The 22,790-nt window shown below is 34.8% G+C and overlaps 1 long non-coding RNA gene and 1 other non-coding gene across 2 annotated transcripts; both read left to right on the forward strand.

Annotated features, from left to right (window-relative positions):
* The first annotated feature begins 1,039 nt into the window (after positions 1–1,039).
* On the forward strand, positions 1,040–1,112 carry TRNAR-CCG (transfer RNA arginine (anticodon CCG)). The gene has a single exon. It is a non-coding gene; the product is annotated as a tRNA-Arg (tRNA).
* An 11,832-nt stretch (positions 1,113–12,944) lies between these two features.
* LOC141600277 (uncharacterized) lies at positions 12,945–15,392 on the forward strand. The gene is made up of 4 exons (XR_012524281.1): positions 12,945–13,210; positions 14,074–14,139; positions 14,591–14,668; positions 15,119–15,392. It is a non-coding gene; the product is annotated as an uncharacterized LOC141600277 (long non-coding RNA).
* Positions 15,393–22,790: the final 7,398 nt, after the last annotated feature.

A 22,790-nucleotide genomic window follows, 5' to 3' on the forward strand; every position in this document is an offset into this window, starting at 1 on the left:
CGGTAAAAATAGAAGAAATAATGGGACCTACATGGTCACCTGTTTAGAAACCGGTACTAACGGGTCAAAAATGGGGTTGGTCTAATACAAGTTAAATGACGTCAAAGATGAGATTATTCTCAGTTAAAAGTTAGGATAGATTAATATGAGAAGAGAGAGGTTATAGGATGGATTATTGTTGTGAAATAACCCTAAATAAAATCCTCAATTATAAAAGTCTCTAAAATTTTCCCTTCAAAAGGAACCCGTTAAATAAGGAAATAAGTCTTTCTTTCATTAAATTATATATAAGTGATATTATTAGTTTTATGACAAAAATTCATCCCCAATATACTAAAGAAAATAAAAATTCTCTAAAATTTTACCTCAAAAAGGAATCCCGTTAAATAGGAAACAAGTCTTTCTTTTATTAAATTATATATAAGTGATATTATTAGTTTTATGACAAAAATTATCCTTTATAATTTTCCCTCAAAAAGGAATCCGGTTAAATAAGGAACAAGTCTTTCTTTCATTAAATTATAAGTGATATTATTAATTTTATGACAAAAATTCATCAAAAGTATTTAAGAAAATTTATAAAATAAAATCATTAGTATTATGGCAAAAAAAAAATTATATTTATTAAAATATATATTTCATGACTTCAATCATTTTTCTTTAATTTATTAGTTTTCTAGTTTAATTTTTTTTTCTCATATTATAACTAAAAGGGCGAAATATGAAAAATTAATGTCGTCTCGATTTAAAATCTATAAATAATACATTAAAAAGTACGGCCTATATATACGCGGGATCTATATTAGTAGCTAAGTCTATTAATTAATATGTTAGGTTTACTAAAAACATGGTGGGTAAATTAAAATAATACAACTCATTTTAAGTGAGTTTACTAAAATTAACACAAAGGCATTTGATAAAGGAATATGGACCACATTTGTGTCATAATTGTCTAGTGTCGTGTATAAGAAATGGAGTAGGAACTTTGGTAACGTTTCAATATTGATATATATTGTAGTATTGTAAACGAACATCAAAAGGTCGCGTGGCCTAATGGATAAGGCGCTCGCCTCCGGAGCGGGAGATTGTGGGTTCGAGTCCCACCGTGATCGATATATTTTTTTTAATTTGACAAACGCTCATTTATTTGTGTTCTTCTCGTTTCCTTAGCATACAAGGGAATGATACACTGCTAGTCTGCTAGTGCCATTAATTAATTAAATTTAAAGCAACTTTACTAAATAGTTAACCTCACCTTTCCAGCACATGAACTCAGTTACATTTTTATTTTGATAATTACAATCGCCTGTTAATCACTTTTTAAAGAACTTCTACCTTTGTAATTTTTGGCAAATTGCGAGGTGAAATGACATGAAATAAAAATTGATACAAGGATTTAACCAATGACCTTAAAATTAAGGAATAGTATTGATAGCTATTAGACCAGTATAATTTATTTGGCTCTTTACTAAACATGTTATATTTAATTTTTGGAATTGGGTATGTGTGTGAAAAAACTCAAAGTTTCACATGTGAGGGTTATCTCATATTGATAAAGAAGAGGGAATTATCACTTTATAAAGCAATGGGTTATTCTTTCTATTGTCAATTGTTTTATAGTAAAACCATTTTGCGCTTGTATTATGGACTCAAATTTAACATGGTGTCAAAGTTCATGGCCAAAAGACTTGGGTATGATGATTAATTGGGCCATTGTGTGCCAGCTGGGCGAGGCTTTTTGTACCTTTTATTTGCGTCGGTCTGAGCTTGTTAGCAGTCAGAGAAAAAATCCATCCGTTGATGGGCCCGGTCTGGTTTAAAGTGGGTCTCACATGTGAGAGACCCACATGTGATGATTGTCTCATATTGATAAAAAGAGGAGAAGAATCTATAAATCTATAAATATTATAAAAAAGACAATCAAACGCACCATATTTCACCATCTCCATATTTAAGTTCATTTTATCAAACCACATCACCATCTATTATTTACTAAAGAAAAAGGGGGAAAATAAATAAAAACATTAAAATTTGGCCTTTTAAGTAAACTAAACTAATTGTACCAAAAAAAGGTAAACAAAACTAAACAAAACTATAACAACCCGACCAGCCACCGTCGTAACACAACCTCAATAAGATGGGATGTGTACCTTTGGCTTTGGGTCCATTATTTGTCCTCACTCAAACCCAAAAGCACAAGACCTTGTTACTAAATGGTGGGTGGAATCTCTTATAAACATATCACAAGCTCCTCAATTTCCCGATGTGGAACAACTTTACTCTCAATAACTTGGGGTGTTACAAAAACAATAACTAAGTATCAAATCAAATACTAAATTTTAAATTTTGTGATTTTATTGTTATAATAACTAATACGACAAATAAAATCACATTACACCACTCTAATTTTTGCGTTATTTATAAATGTTATCCCTTCTTTTGCTATATACCCTCAATTTAAATTAGTTGGATACATAAAAAAAAAAAGATTGAAAAACGAGGTCTTTAACATATTTTTTTCATATATCTTCAAATATTTTAATAGCGTAGCAAAATCAATACTGTATATCGTACTACATGGATAACATATAGAGTCTTCCATATAAACTTTTCTAAACTCGCGTTATTTAATAATATAAATTAAATAAACAGAATTAATAAAAAGAAAACAACAAACAAACAAAACTTATTGTGGTGAAAAGGTAAATAGAAAAAAATATAAAAAATAAAACACATCGAGTATTACATAAAGACTTTTTTGAAAAACGTACACCCTACCACCAACCCGTCATGCGCCTCCTAGCGACACTGTCTTTTATGCTGAGTTTTCCACAACCACGACGAACGAAAGCAACCCTTAATAAACATAAAAAATACTAAAACAAAGGAAATAAAAACAGTTATTTGATCATAGTTTCTAATAAATGGATCAAAAACATATTGTACTGTCAATTGTATGAATCTATAGTTAAAAAACGGTTTTTCCTTGATGCTACCTCATCACCATGTAAAATTACTAAACTAATCATTCCACATTATACATAAATTAACTAATTGAATTCCTTACAAAAATGATATTATATCTATATCAAAATTAATTGTGTACAATAAATATTTCATGAGTTAAAACAATTCAAAGAGTAATGTAAAATATACAAACCACATCTAAGTTTCATATTTTAATTGAAATTTTCGTAATTAAGCGTGTTAATGAATCGATTAAGGTTTTTCGTAATTTTCTTACTAACTGATTTTATATGATGAAATTTTGGTTGAAAACGTTATATACTTTTCCTTTGGTAATTGTTAAAATTAATTTTTCAAAAATGTATTACTTAAAAATTACAAATTCATTTATTTATTGAAAATGAGTTTTTTTGTCAAAAACTACCTTATATTTAGGGGTATTTGTAAAAAGACTACCTTGTATTATTTTTGTTGCTTTTAACTACCTTTGTTTTCTTTATTTTTGGTCATTAACTACCTGTGCTGAAAATCTGACGAGATTTGATCGGTTTAGTGACATTAACGTATCTAACATGACTTTGTTAACATAAAAAAAACAATTACCAACTACGACCAAACTGTAATTTAACTTCAGACAAGCAAAAGTTATGTTTACATATGTCAATAACAACTACAAATATTCACTAAAGTTAAGTGTAAGTACATCTTAATTTCCTGAAATCGGACCTACGCAAGATTAAAGTAAGAAAAGACTCTTGTGAGATAAGTTAATGCCGTAAAATTGACCAAATATGTCTAGAATCTTGGCGCAGGTAGTTATTAACCAAAAATAAAGAAAATAAAGATAGTTAAAAACAAAAAAAATTAATGTAAGGTAGTATTTTTACGAATACCCCTAAATATAAGGTAGTTTTTGACAAAAAACCCATTTAAAATTTATACAAATAAGTACGAAACATTTCAAAAATATTAGGTGCAAACACACACAAAAAAACCCCTAAATTATACAAACTTTTTATTTTCCAAAATCATGCTACTTAAAAATTACACATTTATCTGTTTATTTAAAATTTATATAAATAAGTACAAAAACTTTCAAAATATTAGTTGCAAACAAAAAAAGAAAAAAAACTAAATTAATACAAACTTTTTATTTTCCTCTCATAACTTTTGGTTATCAATCTACCTCTTTTATTTAACCTTTATTTCTTTAATTTAACACAAAAACTCCGGAGAGACGGTCTCTCAATAACGTTATTGTGAGACCTCTCACATGATGGGTGAGGGACCCACTGAATTTCTTTTTTCTCTATTATGACCTTTTTGTTTTCCCTCAACATCTTATCTTTATAAATACAGAAATATTTAGAGCAATTCTGTGCATCCACATCAGCAAATCGATTTTTTTTTCTTTTTTCTTTTATACCATTCAATGCGGGATCCACAGAAAAATTAAGGAACTAATTAACAAATAACCGTCATTGTTGATATTTTGTACGTAAATGATTACATTTAATTTATAATTTATATGTAAATATTTATGAATAATTTAACGAATTAACTATTTATTAACGAATAAAAAACTTATGAATAATTTATATTACAATAAATAATAACAAATTACAACAATTTACGTTACAATAAATAACAACAAATTACAAAAAAATGATACAAATACAATACAAACTTTTCCTACATTTTTTACTACAATAATAAATTTAAATAACAGTAACGCACCAAAAAAAATCCACCGCTTATGTCGATTTACCAAAAAATTAAATACTCAATACAAAATGCAATTATAAATTAGTTGTAAATGAACAAAGAGACATAAAAACAAATCCTTTTTAAAAAATAAATTTTAAATCATGATTTATATTCAATCATTCATATAGTTGCAACAATCTTAAGAAAATATAAACTCGAATAATAAAATTATATACTTTCTTTTAGAAAAAAGGAAACTAAAATTCAATTTTAAGAAATTAAAATTATATTGTTAAAAATAAAAAAGGTTGTTACATTTAACGATATATTTGTAAAAATATAATTTTAATTTTTAATATTCTCTCATATCTGTCCAGATATCCAATCATCATCGAGAATTAACTTGGAGCAAATATTTCCGGCAACTATCTACAAGCCGCCATTCCGTTTTCGGAAGGTGGCAATGATAGGCTACCAATTAATTTCTGCTACCACAAGTCCGTTTCTATGGCCAAATTATCATCATAATATCATAATAGTTAGTAGCCTTGAATCGAATCGCCAAATAAATTATTTACGATAATAACAATTCAGAATTAGAATAATGGGCTAACATCCATTCATAACAGATTTGAATGGGCCTACACTTTCTCAGAATTACCAATCAACAATCGTGCAAGTCCAAAAAAAAACTGTATTTGTAATTAAAAGACGATTAGAAAGTTTATTACTATGGAAATAAATTCTACATAAGATGAAATTCGAGTCAATTAAACAAACTTGGTTAGGTCATCAGCTCATACCTATGTGTGTCGGGTCAGATCCATGTGGGTCAAATGCGGTCAAACACATGTGGATCAATTCGGGTCACACCCATATGGTTTAAGTCGGGTCAGACGCATACATTAAGGTTAGAGCCATAAGTTTCGACTCGATTCAGGTTGACTCAATTGTTTCGGGTAAAGTACGACCCGAGATTAATTAATTTCACAGATCACTTCATGAAATTATATCATTTCATAAATTAATTTATTAAATTACAAGTAAAAAACCCATTTAATTTATTTAAATGAATTAATTTAAAATTCCATATGTGAAAAAAAAAGCAATTACCAGTCAACACTAACTTAGATCTGAGTATTATTGAGAGCATTAAAAGCTTAATAAAATTTATAAAAGTTTATTGCTTTTATGTTAAATTGAAATACAAATGAAAATGTGCATGTAAAAGATAGATCTACGACTTTATCCACTTAAAATGAAATATATTATGAAAAAATTCACATTAATTTGTTAACAAATACAAATCAACAATAATACCTCAGATCTGACTATTGAAGCATTAATATCTCTAAAGAAAATTGTAAAAAATCGAATGTTTTGTTTTAAATTCACAATAAAATTAAAACGAGTAACATTATCATATAACTACGCCTTTTTTGAGTTCGAATATAATAAATAATAAAAAAAAACACCGAAAATTGGATATATAGAAAAGAATTTTGGACCTTATTTATTTGGTGCAAAATAGGACCCTATTTTGATGGTGTTATGTCTGAAATACACATATTGCATGTTATTATTTAAAAACTTAAAGATTATTAGTAACACTATCCATAAATACTAAGATTTTTTATTGTAAAAACGCATAACAACTTAACAAAAACATCAAATAAATCACAAAAACACCCAAAAATAAAAGAAAATCACTTTGCATGTCATGAAAAATAGAAAAAAAAGCCGAGTATAAGACTGTACCGTCATTGTCTTAATCTCGATTGCCTTGCACATCATCTTCACCCGTTGACCATCATCTTACACGATATAAGTGTGGTTGAGGGCGGCGGAAAATGATGAGGGGGGAGGCAAATGAGGGTGTGGATGACGGAGGATGCGGATATGAGAGAGTGTTAATGAGGGCGCATATAAGGGAGTTTGTTGATGATGAAGGAGGTGGAAGTGATTGATGAAGGAGGTGAAGGAGGCGATTGATTAAGGAGATTAGGGTTAGGTTAGAGTGTAAAAGGAGAGTGTTTTATATAGAAGGGTATATGGGTTGTGAGTTGTGACGGTGAGTTTGTGTTGTGATATGGGCCAATTTTAGGTTTTAATGTTCTCGGCCAATATAACTAATGCAATCGGCCCATATTAGTATACTCGGGTTTGTGTTGTGTTATAAACGGCTCATATTATCACTATTAGCATACTCTATCTGTACATTTTCTTTTATATAATTTATTATTCAATATTTGTTTGAACATTATAGTTGATTCAAGTCAACCAACAAAACGAGTGATTTGTGACACAACTCATTTTTATGCCATTTATCATTTATCATGTCTTTTCAAAATTTAGGGAAATTTTTTTTCCATCACACCTGTGTTAAATTAATTTTCTAATAAATGATTATCTATTTTGTTTGTTTTTTAGTTTCCGGAATCCCAAGTCAATTAACGAGAAGAAGTGTAGGTGAACAGAACTCCATTACCGGCCATCAAGTAATGTAATTATTGGCCTATATCATCATCTGTCGATGCTCTTATTCAAACGTTTGATCATTTATAGGCGAAAACGGCAAGAGAGAGAAGGAAAACGTTTTTCACTAAAAAAACGTACTGATAATGTTAGTAATGTCTTTTCTCAATTGAGTCCCCCTACTACACCACTTAGCTCCACCATTACAGGTATATATCTATCTCTATTTGTTATATATCATAGTTAGTCATGTGCGTTAACATTTTCATTCATAATTGTTTTTTAATAACGTGATTTAGGAGGTATATGTAGTCTAACCGACGTGGTTGAACGATTGGTAAGAGATCTATGTGTCAAGTATGGCGAACCTTTAAATGAAGTTCTTCTTTCTATAACTCCAAATGAAGAAAGACTCTGTTGTTATGTAATAAACTCATCCTATTCACGTGGAGAATGTTCATGAACTCAAGAAAACTCATACGTTGACTTAATTAATGACGGTAAGTATATTTTAAATATTTTCTTCTTCGTTTTTTTGTGTTGCAAGTTTCAAACTCTTGCATGTTTTTCACATGTTTTAACCTATTATCATTATAAAAGAAATAGAGTATAAAATATTCATGTATTTTAATTTTCATTTTTAAATGTTAATAATTATATCAATGATCTTAAAAACATACCCGTGCAATTTTTCACGGGTTGAAAACTAGTTATTATAATTTGTATTTATGTTACCATAATTTTTTTTATCTTCCCTTCACTCACAAATTCTTTCTTCTTCCCTTGAATAAATTGCTGAAAATAATACGGGAACTAATTACAAAAAAATTCTTATATAAATACTTGTTATAAAATGTAGAGGAAAGATTGAATAGTCGTAGAGAGGTGTATCTTTCTTATTATCTTAACTAGTTTGTTTTAAACCCCGTGTAATGCACGGATAATAAGTATTAACTACTATAAAATTTAATTTATAACATATTTATTTCTGATTTATTGTTCTATATATGTTGATTAAATGTCCAATAACTCAAATCAATAATAGGGAAGACACATTAAAATAAAGGTAGCATGCATTAATATAAGTGTTGCGAAATAAATCTCAACAGAAATTGATTCGCAGGAAATGAACAGATGAGCAGTTGAACAATCGGATAACTAATTCGTTTTAACGATTAAGGTTTAATTAACGGATTTGGAGATTTTTATGTGTTTTTTTTGTTTGATTTGTAAATACCAAAAACAATAAAAGGGATAAGCAGACACCAAGTTAGACCTATAACTTGATGAACAAGATTGGCTAACCAAGACCTATTGGTTCCAATCGAGTAACAATTAGGAAACGCGTCCTAATTAATCACTAGTTTTGGATCGAACGCATCAATCCGACTCAATAATTGCACACAGCAAATACCAAACAAAGCAAACATCTTTTCTTTTTCTTAAAATCAATCGTTACAATGATAAACTGAAATGGCCTTTAAATAGCCTTACAAATCCTATAAAAACTGAAAAGAGCATCTCAAAGGTCTAAATAATTGCCATACTTATTAGACAATTTAAACCCCCTACTAAATAGCATTTAAGCCTCCTAATTGATGCAATTACTAGGCTAATAAACTCCCTAATAATGCTGAAACTTTCAGCTTATTCCAACATTACAAAGTTATAAAAACAAAAGTAATAAGTAGTAGATGGGCTTGTCTTAATTCAACGAATTCAATTCAACGAAGGGAACTGTTTGATACCGCTATGCCCATGCCCGAGTTCACCATACTCATATGCAACATGTTCAAGTAAGGCTCACGTCTTCAATGAAAGCTCGAGATGCATTTAATCATTCCCGCGATTCCTTCCACCGTCCCCCAAATAATCATCGGGAATGCCTTAAACTGATCTCCGACTTGCATTGAATCCGCTCCTCCATTGACCCGTATCCAACTCGTATCAATAAGTATTGTTGACCTCATCATGTAATGTAAAAAAAAGTTCCTAGTTAAGCTTTTATTTGTAACACATACATTAGTGAAACGTAATTTAATTTCAAAGTACGTTTTTTACTCAACTCATTATATTTTCGCCAAAATTAGCACTAAATAAACAAACTTTTTATAAAATTGACGGTCTGAGGGTGATTCTAATATGTGTAACTCTTCAAAGGCAATCCAAAACTAATCTAGAGCAAATGTTGCATTTCTCGAAATGGTAACAAAACACCAGCAGATGCTTTCAGATTTTAGCATGTCCCATGAAAGTCAAATGTTCAGTTATGAAAGTGTCCAACGGGCAACAACTTTGCTGAGATTATACAACTTGGCATTGTCAACTCGAAGCACCATTACTACTTGATTCACTTCCAACTCAGGAACCAAAAATCTCACCTTCACCTTCGAAAATAATAGAGTAGTAATAATGGGTTTACCATTCATGATCATAATGATCAATAAATTAAATACAGTAATAAAAATGGGCCATTACTCTTAACTTCCATCCACAACATGCTTCAAAACACTACTGACAAAGTGCTCCAATTATCGTAAGTGTCATCCTATGCTAAACCAAACTGAAAAGAAAAATGGAAATAGGCAACATTAGGAATCAAAATTAGTAGCTAAGGAATGTGAAACTCTCAAATAACGTTCTGATCTCAACTACCGCAAAAACACAAGAAGAAGCATCTACAAAACACATGACTACTAATTCCATTGCTCAATGTTATCATATTTGAAGCAAATTAACCATAGTTGTAGTACTAAGAACCCTTAATTACCTCTGCCTAAAAGAGGACTCAGTTCAAGTAAGTATCATACTATCACGACGTAAATTTAGCCCACTACTACAAAACTTGTGATGGACATCGGAATTTTCGCTATATGGACATCGATTACACAATCGATGTAGAGTTTGGTCATGTCCATTAATGATTAATGGACATCGGATTTTAAACCGATGTCCATTAAAATTTGCACATCGGATTTTTAGGAAAACCGATGTCTATTTGATCAATGGACATCGGATTTTTAGGAAAACCGATGTCTATTTGATCAATGGACATTGGTTTTTTAGGAAAACCGATGTCTATTTGATCAATGAACATCAGTTTTTTTGCAAAAATCCGATGTCTATAACTATTATTTTTTATTAAAAAAAAAATATTATGCTGTTGCCCATATTAGTCGTACACATGATGACAATGCAAAATGATTCCATAATCAACAAAAAATATCTTTATACAATCAATCGGTTATCCAAAGCCAATTACAAAAAAATTTCATCTACATAATGTGTCAAATTTACTTAGACGACTAACCTATACAAAAATATAAACCGATATGTAAACTGACTAATTGTTTAAAAAAAAAAGGCCGAAGAGACAAGACTACTTGGTGTAGATACCTCATTTCTGCACCTCCCGCAAACCACCCGGTGATGATTGGGCCACATGTTTGGTACGCTGAACGATTTGTGACAGTTCGTAAGTTTATCGTCAAGTGATCGCTCAAACACTTGTGTCTACCTCTTAATTGTCATCTACGTGTCGATACAGTCGTTTTGGCAGTAATTAGAGTACATTTGGAGTCTGGGCCTAAAAACCGTCTTCATTTTCTAAAACCGAGCCAGAATGTTCTGGAATGTTCCGGTTATTTCTATTCCATATTTTGCAATCTTTTAATCTTTGGTAAAGAATTTCCCGTAATATTCACACAAAATATTAAGGAAAACAAGATTAATCCGTTATTCCATTATCAAAACACGGAAATCTTTCTTCCGCAGGAGGAAACCACTTGGGAAAGGACGCAGCAAGTGCTGCGCTTCTTCCCAAGTCCTTTTCTGCGTATTTTTCGTATCTTTTCATATCTTTTCGAGATTCACTTCCAAAGTTTCTCCGAAAAACCCTACTTCCGTCGTGTGATTAGTATAAATAGAGACCTTCGGTCTCACATATTTCTCACGCGAGTGTCCGCCCTTCTCTTCTCCCTTTGCATTCTAGACCACGTTCTTATTTTTTTGGCGTCTACGTGCTTGAACTTTCGACCACGTAAGCTCGGATCTTTCTGAGTACCAGCCTCGTTTTGCACGACCGACCAATTTGACCAACTCCACACCAATCAACTTTAATCAATCTTGTTCGTTTTCCTCCTAGAGGGCACTTTCGTCTACATTCAAGTCGAGCATCACTAAACGTTAACTTAGTTCACCTCGTTTCGTCAAACATAAAAGTCTGAGGGTGTAAATCCTTCTTTTATTATTGTTCTTTATTCTTGTAATCAATATTGTAAGATTTATGTCGAAAATATTCTTAAAACCGATTTATAAAACCTTATTTTAAACCTTTTTTTTCCGGATTATCAGAAGACAACCGTCGAGAAGGGACGCAGCACCTGCTGCGCCTCTTCGTGAGGCTGCCGCAGTTCCTGCTTCCTTTCTTCTTCCTTCGTCTTTTGTCAATTCGTTTCTTTTATTTTCTTTCGTTTGTTCTTCGATTCTTTGATATAACGATTTAAACATAGTAATTTAATATATTATTCGTCGTCATTAGCATTGAATTCGTCATTAAATCCCGACTTAAATCCCTTATAATCCATATTTGCGGGTTTTCGTCATTAAAGTCAAACCGGGTTTTAGAGATTTGATTCATTAGTATTAAGTCTCTGGAATTCGATCTTTGATATATTCCCATCTGTTATTTATCATATCCATCATTAATTCATCATTAATAGTTTGTTTAACCTAATTAATTTGTATTTGTTAATAATCCTTTTAATCTTGTTTTAATTCGTTCTAATTAGTTTTGTTCATGTTTTATCGTTTTTATGACCCAATTCACTTGTAAATAATCTGATAATCACTTTCATCCGAGTCAATTATTCATAATCGATCATTAAAATCACCAACGAATATTAACAATTTGCAATTCCGCTTCACGGCTGACTTTAATCGAGCCAAGGAACGGACGCAAAGAATCGATGCGCCTCTTCCAAGGGACGCAGCTCTGCTGCGCCTATTCCTGGTTGATTTCTGTCTCTGAACTCCCGTTTTGCCTTGACCTAGTTTATTAGTTTACGTATTAATTAACTATTAGTCGTATTATCACCCTAATTCCTGTTCGTTAATTTATTTATTCTCTTTTTCTAAAATTATCCGTTTTAAATGTATTTTCGACATAAATCATTAAATCCAATGTAATTATTGTAATTTTCATCCATTGTATTTTATTATTGTATTCCTTTTATTATTGCTGTATTTTTTCATATGTAATCAATCTAAATTCCTACTTCGACCTAATTGTATGTTAAATTACGTGATAACCGACTTAGTTAATTCTCACATGTTAGGATTAAAACATTGGATGTTGCATTGCATGCATATAATTGACAATACATCGAGTATAGACGATTTTCCCTAATCATTAGTAGAGGCCGCTATCGAGGCGGGCGGGATTAGGTGTTCGATCAAAAGAGCTTCCTAATACATACCCTCATCCCTTACTCCAGATCTCTGTGAACATCCGTGTTCATTGACATCCACGAGAGTCATTCAGGCGTAGAATCTTTAAGGAACGACAGTCTTAGTGTTCGTGCGCCACTACATTTTTACTGTGTCATACTACTACAAAAAAAGCCAAAGAGACCACTAATAAGAAACCGGTTGGATCTTTCAACTGGTTTCCTATCATAAGAAACCGGTTATTTTACAAAACCAGTTTCATAGTTAGAAAATAAGAAACCTGTTCCAATTAAAACTGGTTTCTTTGATTTATTTATTCTTTACCACCAAGTCATCATTTAATTATAAATTAAAAAATAATACACCACTACTTCATTATGTCCCACGAAAGCAACTGGACTGAAATTTCTGGAATTTCTTCTATTGTATGTTCCACCGCTTCCACGAATCATCGTCAAACCAGAACCAAATTTTGAAGTTTCTTCATCCCAATAATTTGGGTCTTCCTGTTTGTCTCGATGGATGATCTTTAATGTTTGTCTTTGATTGAATCAGCGGGGGACCACCAGAGTGTTACTCGATCGTCGCCATTGCTTCTCATCCCTCTTTTTAGGTTTGTTTAATTTCTTTTCCAACTTGCGTTAATTGCCATTTTTGCTACATTAATTTTCTTTGTGATTCTGATTGGTTTAGTTTTATGCATATTTGACGCATTCTTGATTAATTAATTAACATCCTAATTTGTAGATTGAGATTTAGGGTTTGCTTCTTAATTTCCTAATTTGCGACATCTACTGCTTTCTATAAATTTGCCGATAATCAATAGTTGACTTCATATATGTTGCTCGATCAAATTCGGTTCTTTGTGTTACACATTGTCTTGTACTCGTAATATTAATAACATATGGAATTAGGAATGGAAGAGGATAAGAAAGGGTAAGATTGCCTAAGAATGGGAGAATTAATAATTATGCTTGATTATTTCTAATTTATACTAAGTAGTCTCAAAGTAAATATCTGCTTGTACGTAGTGACAGTAATACCATTTGAGAAATTATGTTGCAAGTTGATAGTTGGGTGAGGTAGCGAAAACACCAATGCTTCTCTAATTATTCACTTACTTTGTCGAGATTTCTGTTTTTATATCATTAATCATATGGCTGGCAATGAAGATGCTGATTTTGAGAAGGTTTGTTATGATTACCAACTCACATTCTTCATCGAGCTTGTGGCGATGTTAAATATAAGTTCATTAATTAGTACTCTCTCCGTCTCAATCATTTGTTTACCCCCTCACAAAGAATAAAAAAGTGAAACAAATGATCAAGATAAGGGGTGTCATATTATTGTGTTTTTACTTGCGCCATTCAATTTATTTCCGATAACCAGGTAATAATTAGATTAGATTTATTATTATGAAATGCCTCTAGCTTTTGGCCTTATCAGAAGTGGTCTTTTATGATTCTTGTGATTCAGCTCTGCAAGTTCGCTCTTTGCCAAAGTTCTTCCTCCTCTTTATTCCATAAGCTCTTAAACATGATGGTGAGCTGTTTTTTTTTTTTTTTTTTATTATTTATTAAGTAAGTCATTCAAAAAATTTGAAAAGTAATAAAACTTGAGTATTTGTTGAATTTATTAGGTAGCAAACTATGCGACAATGTTTAGTTATATCACGAGTAGGTACAAATACAATGTGGTATGCCTGTAGTGAAACTGGGTTAATTCCAACTTTGTCAAAGACTTTAAAGTCTAAAACTAACCAGTTAATTCCAATTTCATGGCTGCTCTATGAATTTGGTCATTTGTGGGGTAGTTAGCGGATTGCAACTAAAGAAGGGAAAGTGGATTGTTGAGAATTAAGATGAACATATGAAAATACTCTGTAGTTACCTTGATTGATTAGGTATAGTGCCACTAATTTTTTGCAAACTGAAATAAACATGAGACCGATGTTCTGTAAATGAAGGTAATATTATTTTTAATGTGACTCCAGGTTGCTTTGTGTTTGCAAGGAAATTTGAAACAAGATTTAAGCATGGGATACTAGAAAGCGTTGCTTAGATGTGACAAGGTTAGTATATAACTTAATTTTTGATCCTCATTATTTTGATAAACTGGAACTTCGAAGATTATTAGGATCATATTTTTCTACCTTTTGCTATCGTCTTGTTCTGAGAAAACTCAGGAAGGGAAGAGGGGGAGAAGGAAAGGAGAAGAAAGGGAAGGGGTAATGGAGTAGGACATATCGCGTTACATTACAGGTCTCATTACATCACGTAGGATTACAACATGACTTTTGGTTAACATTGTTTGACATATGCTGTTTTTGTGAATAGATTTGGCGCAAAATGAAAGAAATATTAGCTGGTAAATTGGGAATTATGATAGCAGAAATATATGAATGGGAGAGTTTCAAATATAATGTAGTTTCTAATGCGTTATTTACTTACTATCATTTGATAACTAAATGCTTTCTTGCATCCTATTTTTATTTCAATGCGACTTCAATGGTTCATGGCAGGTCCTCTCATATTTGAGGCATGGGGCGACGGAAAAGCATTGAACGACTTTCATATCCAAGACGTGGGAGGATGGGCAAGCATTGAACAACATTACTTGTATCAAAAAGCGTAAATATTTTTTGTAGCTGAAGGTGACGTTGTAAATTAGTTTTTGATTCCGTAAATTATCTGATGACAGTTATGGTGTAATTTTTTAGTGAATTGTAATTTTTTGAAATTTTTTAATAATTACATTTTTTTTAATAAAAATTACATGCATATTTATATTCATTATTGATATTTATTTTTGTTTTTATGCAAATTTAAGAGACCGGTTTTGGTCAATAACTGGTTTCCAAGATGAGATCAAAGAGACCGGTTATTAACCGGTTTCGTAGGAATCAAAGAGATCAGTTATTTATGACAACTGGTTTCTTAAATATGATAAAAGAGACCATCCAAAATAACCGGTTTCTTAACCTAAGACACCTATGAGATATAGACCGGTTATGAACTGGTTTCTTAGGCCATTTTCAACCGGTTTCTTAGGCTTTTTTTTTTGTAGTAGTGTGTCTTGACATGACACGAGGTATTCGAAAGATTTCCAATTTTCCACAATAAATTGGCGGCGACTCCACAAATGCAAATAAACCAAAGAGTGAAAAGCTTGCTTCGCTTTTCGCCCCCGTGGGCCCACGTCCACAGTTTGGCGACTCCGCTGGGGATTAATACAGTTACGTGTAGCCAAAAGGGTGAAACTTGAACAAGGTTAGGGAATAGTTTGTACAAGACAATTGTCGGTTTTCATAACTCGGTCTTCCTAGATTGTTTTATTCGGCCTTCTTAGGCCCAACCCAACCCATTCGACCAATCGTCCCGTCTAAACGGTCCTAATTCTTATTTGGGCCTAAGGATGGATAGCGATTGACGTCATCCATACCATGATACTTACTCTTGTTTGTATCAAGGACTTTCACTACTTGAGGAAATGGACTAGGAATCGACCTTACTCTTGTTTGGTACGAGCCTCTCCACAGACCTCGGGTTTGATTGTTCGGTATGGCAACCCACCCTTTAAACCAAAACCCTTCTAAATGCACTCAGCATCCTGTTATAATATAATGTTTGTACCATATGTGATCACCATTTCTAAACAAAACCATGCTGATTTTTGTAAAATCAAAATCCTTTTTTAAATGTAAAGATTTTGAACTGAGGCCTAACATTAGCGCAAAACCACTCGAAACTCTGTCCAATTGGCGAGTCATAATTCGGGCCTCAAACCCATTTCAAAGCCTCACTTCGAGTCCACTCCTACAACTACACTAAAGTTGACTAGGACCAACATTTTCAAACTTCGTCATTTCCTCAAAACTCACTTAACACAAGTGGCACACTCCCACTTCACAAGTCAAAACATTTCTTTTCAAGTAAGTGTGCTAGAATGGTCGATCGTGTTTTGATTCGTCGCTGATCTCTTATCCAGTTTCCAAGATGCCTGAAACAAGCGACGCGAACTTCAACCAACTCCAGAATGGTAATGATCAAATCCTAGCTGCGCTAGCTCGTCTCCAAGTCACTCAAGACCAAGTATACGGTCGCCTTGACACAATCGAGGGCTGAATATATGCCATAGAAACGAGGATGCCTCCTCGAGAAAGTGAAGTGTCTGATGAATTTGTGAATAACTTCGGGATGAAAACCCTCCCATAGGTATGACTGCAGCTGAGAAACGACTCCAATACTTGGAAGAACAATTGATGTATCTCAAAGGGGATGACATTTATAGGAAAAATAATCGCAAATATGAAGCCGTGAGTTCCAAGTTGCCAACCAACTTCAACATGACGGATATCCCTAAATTCAAGGGGCATGAAAACTCTTTGAACCATATCCTTGCTTTCAAGGATTACATGTCTATCAAAGGCATTAAACCCGAAATGTTCTTAAGGATCTTTCCTTCATCTCTTGACACCATCCCAAAACAATGGTTCTATTCTCTAGAGCATAAGAAGATCGCTACCTGGGATGATGCCGCAATCGAGTTTGCTAAACAGTATGCGGATAATGCTGAAATCCAAGTCAACATGCGCACCTTAGAGGTTCTTACCTTAAATGACAAAGAAGGTTTTACCGACTTCCTAAGTAGGTGGAGGAAGACTAGTACTCAACTTGTTGAACGTCCAGACGAAGCTACCGTCGTGGAGAAATTCGTGGACAACCTAAAGCCCATCTATGTAAGTCATTTGAGGTATCAAAACAATAAGACCTTCAAAGACTTAACCGTACTAGGGACAAGGATCGAAGATGACATCCATAAAGGGCTCTTGTCCAAAACGATAGGTCGTGGATATCAAGGCTCAACAAGTCGTACTTACGGCTCTACTAGCAAAATCGATAAGGTTAACCTTCTCGAGCCATTTAAGAAGAGTACCCCACCAAGGAAATTCACAAATCTAGGGGACACGTATTCCAACGCTCTGAAAAGGTTGATGAAGCTGGGTAAACTTTAACCCATAGGCCCTACACCCGAACCAGAAAAGAAATCCAAGTTCTGAGATGAGAATTCGTACTACGAATACCATAGAGGCAAGGGACATGATACAGAAAAATGCTACAAACTGAAAAATGTACTTCAAGATATGATTGAAGACGGTCGCCTACCAATACCGCCTGAAGGTAAGCCTAACAACACTCAGAATCCTCTTGGAGTTCCGATGACTACAAGTGACGAATCTACCTTAGATTGCTCATATATTATCTCCCCAAAAGAAGAGGTCATCAATGGGATATGGACAGATAGCGAGGAAGATGTCTACCTCCAAGATCTTCCCTTAATCAAGAGCGCCGAAAGCATCATAGGTGAGATCATTACCACACTGGACACAGAAACTAACACCAATCACCAGAAAGGATGGAGAAAATCGATCAAGTGGACAAACAATAAAGGAAGACTCTTCAAGCTCACCACTAGAGAAGGAGAGATGTTCAAAGGAGAACCAGAAGACGATGAATTCGAGTCAGAGTCAGAATCGGAGTCTAGAGAAGTTCCTAGAGAGTCTCCTCCCGTCGTCATTCCCACTCCCCTTGTTTCTCCTAGCTTAGTGTCAAGTAGTAGCAGTAGTTCAAGAAATGTCCCAGCGGCTGTCCCTTTACCGCCACTGACTACAGATCAGATGGCTTCTTTGTTTCAACTTTTCTCAAATTTTAATATGAATAAATCAGGTTCTGCTTACTCTTCGTGTTATCTTGAATGCAATTCTGTTTACGATGATAATGAGGAGGACCCAGACCCAGACTCAATCGAAATACCTCCCTACATAGCCGAAGAAATACTACAAGAGGGGGAAGGGGGACCAGTGATAGAAAATACTGAACCCATCAACTTAGGAACTGAACTAGAACCCCAAGAACTTAGGATAGGGACGACCTTGAGCCCTACTGAAAGGGCTAATTTCATAGACCTCCTGCACGAGTTCAAAGACGTTTTTGCTTGGTCCTACAAAGACATGCCAGGGATCGACAGGGACATCGCAGAGCATAGAATCCCAATCAAACCAGGTTTCAAACCCGTGAAACAGAAGCTTTGTCGAATGAGGACAGAATGGGCTCTCAAGATCAAAGAAGAAGTCGATAAACAATTCAAATCCGGGTTCATCAAAGTTTCCGAGTACTCAGACTGGGTAGCTAACATAATACCCGTACCCAAAAAGGATGGGAGAATCCGTGTTTGTGTTGACTTTAGAGACTTAAACAAAGCAAGTCCTAAGGATGACTTTCCTCTACCACATATCGACATATTGGTGGATAATACGGCAGATCACGCGTTACTATCCTTCATGGATGGATACGCAGGATATAACCAGATCAAGATGGCCATAGAAGATATGCATAAGACCGCCTTCGTCACTCAATGGGGAACCTATTGCTACACGGTTATGCCGTTTAGGTTAATCAACGCCGGAGCTACATACCAACGCACCGCAACTACGCTCTTACATGACATGATGAATAAAGAAGTTGAGGTATACGTAGATGACATGATCGTCAAGTCCAAGGAAAGAGAGGGGCACATCGCGAACCTTCGCAAGTTCTTATCAAGGCTACAGAAGTACAACATGAGGCTCAATCCTCAGAAATGCGCATTCGGAGTAAAATCTGGCAAACTCCTGCGATACGTTGTTAGCCAACGAGGTATAGAAATAAACCCTTCCAAAATCAAAGCTCTAATCGAAATGCCGCAACCTTAAACGGAGAAAGAAGTTAGAGGATTTCTAGGCAAGGTGCAGTACATATGTCGATTCATATCGAAACTCACCATGATCTGCGAACCTATCTTCAAGAAGTTAAAGAAAACATATCACACCATGTGGGATGACGACTGTCAGAAGGCTTTCGACCGAATCAAGGAAATACTAGCCAAACCACTAGTGCTCATGCCACCTCAACGAGATCAACCTCTTGGTTAATTTATATCTCACGGTAACTGAAACGGCCATGGGCGCCATGCTAGCTCAAACCGTAGGAAAAGAAGAAAGAGCTATCTGCTAACTTAGTAAGAAGTTCTTGGAGTACGAGTGCAAATACACGCCAGTCGATAAGACATGCCTCGCTCTTGTGTGGGCAACGAAGAAGCTACGCCATTACATGCTTAGCTACTCCGTCAAAATATACTCCAAAATGGATCCTGTCAAATACCTCTTCGAGAAACCCGTTCTCAATGGACGTTTAGCAAGATGGACTTTGATGCTCTCAGAGTTCGATCTCAAATATGTACCTTTGAAAGTTATAAAGGGGCGCGCCGTTGCCGAATTCTTCGCAGAAAATCCCATTAATGATGCACAAACGATAGACACCTCGTCGTTTTCGGATGAGGATATACTCCAAACCGATGTAGACTCCTGGGACCTTTATTTTGATGGAGCATTGAACTTAAGAGGATTTGGAGTATGAGTGTTGCTCATTTCTTCTGAAGGCGAGTATACACTAATCTCTGTCAAACTCGACTTCGAGGCGACAAATAACGCTGCAGAATACGAAGCTTGTCTCATTGGATTGCAAGCGACAGTAAGTTTAGGCATCAAGAATCTTCGAGTACATGGGGATTCATCTTTGATCATCAACCAAATCACGGGATCTTGGAAAATCCGAAGCGAAAGCTTAGCACCTTATCAAGCCAGAATAGACCAAGTTGCCCAATTCTTCGATCAAGTGACCTACCTATATCTACCTTGAGAAGAAAATCAATTTGAAGATGCTCTTGCAAAACTTGCATCTTTGATTAACATGCCGGATAGAATGGTAGAAATGCCTTTATGCATCGAACGACGATCAGAGCCAGCTTATGGGCACCAAATCACCAATGAAGAGGAAATCACAGAAGAACCTTGGTTCCAAGCGATCCTAAACTTCAAGCTCAACGGCACCTATCCACCAGAAATGGACAAAAGGGGACAACGCGCTATCCGCTTACTAGCTTCCCAATACATTCTCATGCAAGGAGAATTATACAAAAGCACACCTCTTGGTGTAATCCTACGCTGTCTTGATCATTCACAGGCACAGAAAGTGATGGAAGAAGTCCATGATGGAGAATGTGGCCCTCACATGAGTGGACCCATGATGGCAAAGAAAATCACACGTTTGGGGTATTATTGGACCACGATGGAATCCGATTGCATCAAATATGTAAGACATTGCCATAATTGCCAAATCTTCGGGAATGTACAGCATGTCCCTCCTTCATTGCTTTACACCATGACATCTCCCTGGCCATTTTCTGCTTGGGGAATTGACATCATCGGCAAGATCACTCCAGCCGGAATAAGAGGTCACTATTTCATCTTAGTAGCAATCGACTACTTCACCAAGTGGGTAGAAGCGGCTTCCTACACCAGTCTTACAGCCAAGAACGCGGCGAAGTTCATACAAACCAACATTATCTGTCAATATGGATCACATTTCCAAGCCGAGGCTGAACAATTGCTAGCTAAGTACAAAATCAAGCATCACCACTCCTCGCCATATAGACCACAAACCAATGGCGCGATAGAGGCGACAAACAAGAATGTTGTCACGATTCTCAAGAAAATGATTGACAACTATAGAGATTGGCCAAGCAAGATACCCTTTGCTTTATGGGGATAGCGTACATCTGTTAGGACGCCCACTGGGGCCACCCCTTTCTATTTGACCTACGGCATGGAAGCCGTACAACCAGTCGAGCTAGAAGTACCATCCTTGCGTATTTTACTCGAAAGTCAAATCCCAGAAGCCGAGTGGAAGAGGGATAAATATGAAGAACTCATCCTCCTGGATGAACGAAGGTTACGTTCATTACATAATGTGCAAATATACCAAGCACGTATCAAACGAGCCTTCAACAAAAGGGTTAAGCCAAGGAATATAAAAGAAGGAGACTTGGTCCTCAAATCAATTAGAGCTCTTTTACTTGTCGATCCACGGGGAAAATTCAAACCCAATTGAGCCGGGCCATTTCTAGTCAAGTCCATACTTCCAGGGGATGCGGTTAGAATCACAGACCTAGATGGGAACGAATTTGCCAACCCGACAAACCTCGACCAACTAAAACGTTACTATGCCTAGAATAGGAGCAAAAACGCGCCTCACGTAACCTCACGTGTCACTCTTGTGGCACGAAATAAACAACCCCTGGCCAAGCTGAATTAAGCTAATGTCATTTTGCTCTTGCATTTTGACAATTTGTTATCCTCATATCATCAAATAAACTGAAATGCATTTTAGGAGTAAGCAAAGCTCATGCTTATTTTCTAAGTTCATTACAAGCTCCTGCTTAGAACAATTATTCTTTTACATTTACTCGAACTACGCGCAAGTTTTTGATTTCATTTTCTAAATGAATACGTAGGCAATCCTTCACGAGATACAACCCATTTAATTATTTTAAATGTAAATAGAAGGACATTTGCGAATGCATTTGGAATTCGACAAGAATAATAAAAAGAAAATCACGACGGTTTCATAACCAATTAAACTTTCTTATTTCATTTCTAATAATAATAATAATAGTATGTTACATAATAAAAATAATGCTAAAAAAAGGCTAGGATTCTAAAAACCCCAACTTCTTCTTATAATAATAATAATAAATAATAATAATGACTTAGGCTACTCTTCCATTTTCCCTTTGTCTTTGTCATTTTTGTCAAATTTCTTGTCCCGACCTCGAGTCGGACGCTCTTGCACTACTTCAGACCTAATCACCAATGGTCTCTCTCGTGGTCTTGCTTTGCCATTCTTGTCAACCACCATCTTGACGGCAGGAGAAGTCTTCAGTTTCTTCGAAGGATGAACAACTCAAAATCCGGCTTCTTCCTCTCCCTCGGTCAGATGCTTCTCTTTCTCCTTTTCTACCTCACGAACCTTGTAGTCAACAGGCTCGCGCTTCCTCAATCTCTCGCGCTCCTCCGGAGTAGTAGTTTTCCTCCACCGCAGATAGGAATCTGACACCCATAGAGCACTAACAGAAAAATTCAAGAACCTAATGTTCCTTTGAGCCCATTTGATGGCCCATTCTCTTCGACTCTTAGTAGTAAGCGCCACGACGGTCTGCGGGATCGTGTCAAGCTTCGGAATCATCCGCTTCAATCCAACCTGCCTCATCAACCTCTCCGGGAAGATGCATATCATAAACTCCAAGCCAGGGATGCG

The sequence above is a fragment of the Silene latifolia genome, chromosome 9 (genome assembly GCF_048544455.1).
Source record: "Silene latifolia isolate original U9 population chromosome 9, ASM4854445v1, whole genome shotgun sequence".
Classification (NCBI taxonomy): domain Eukaryota; kingdom Viridiplantae; phylum Streptophyta; class Magnoliopsida; order Caryophyllales; family Caryophyllaceae; genus Silene; species Silene latifolia.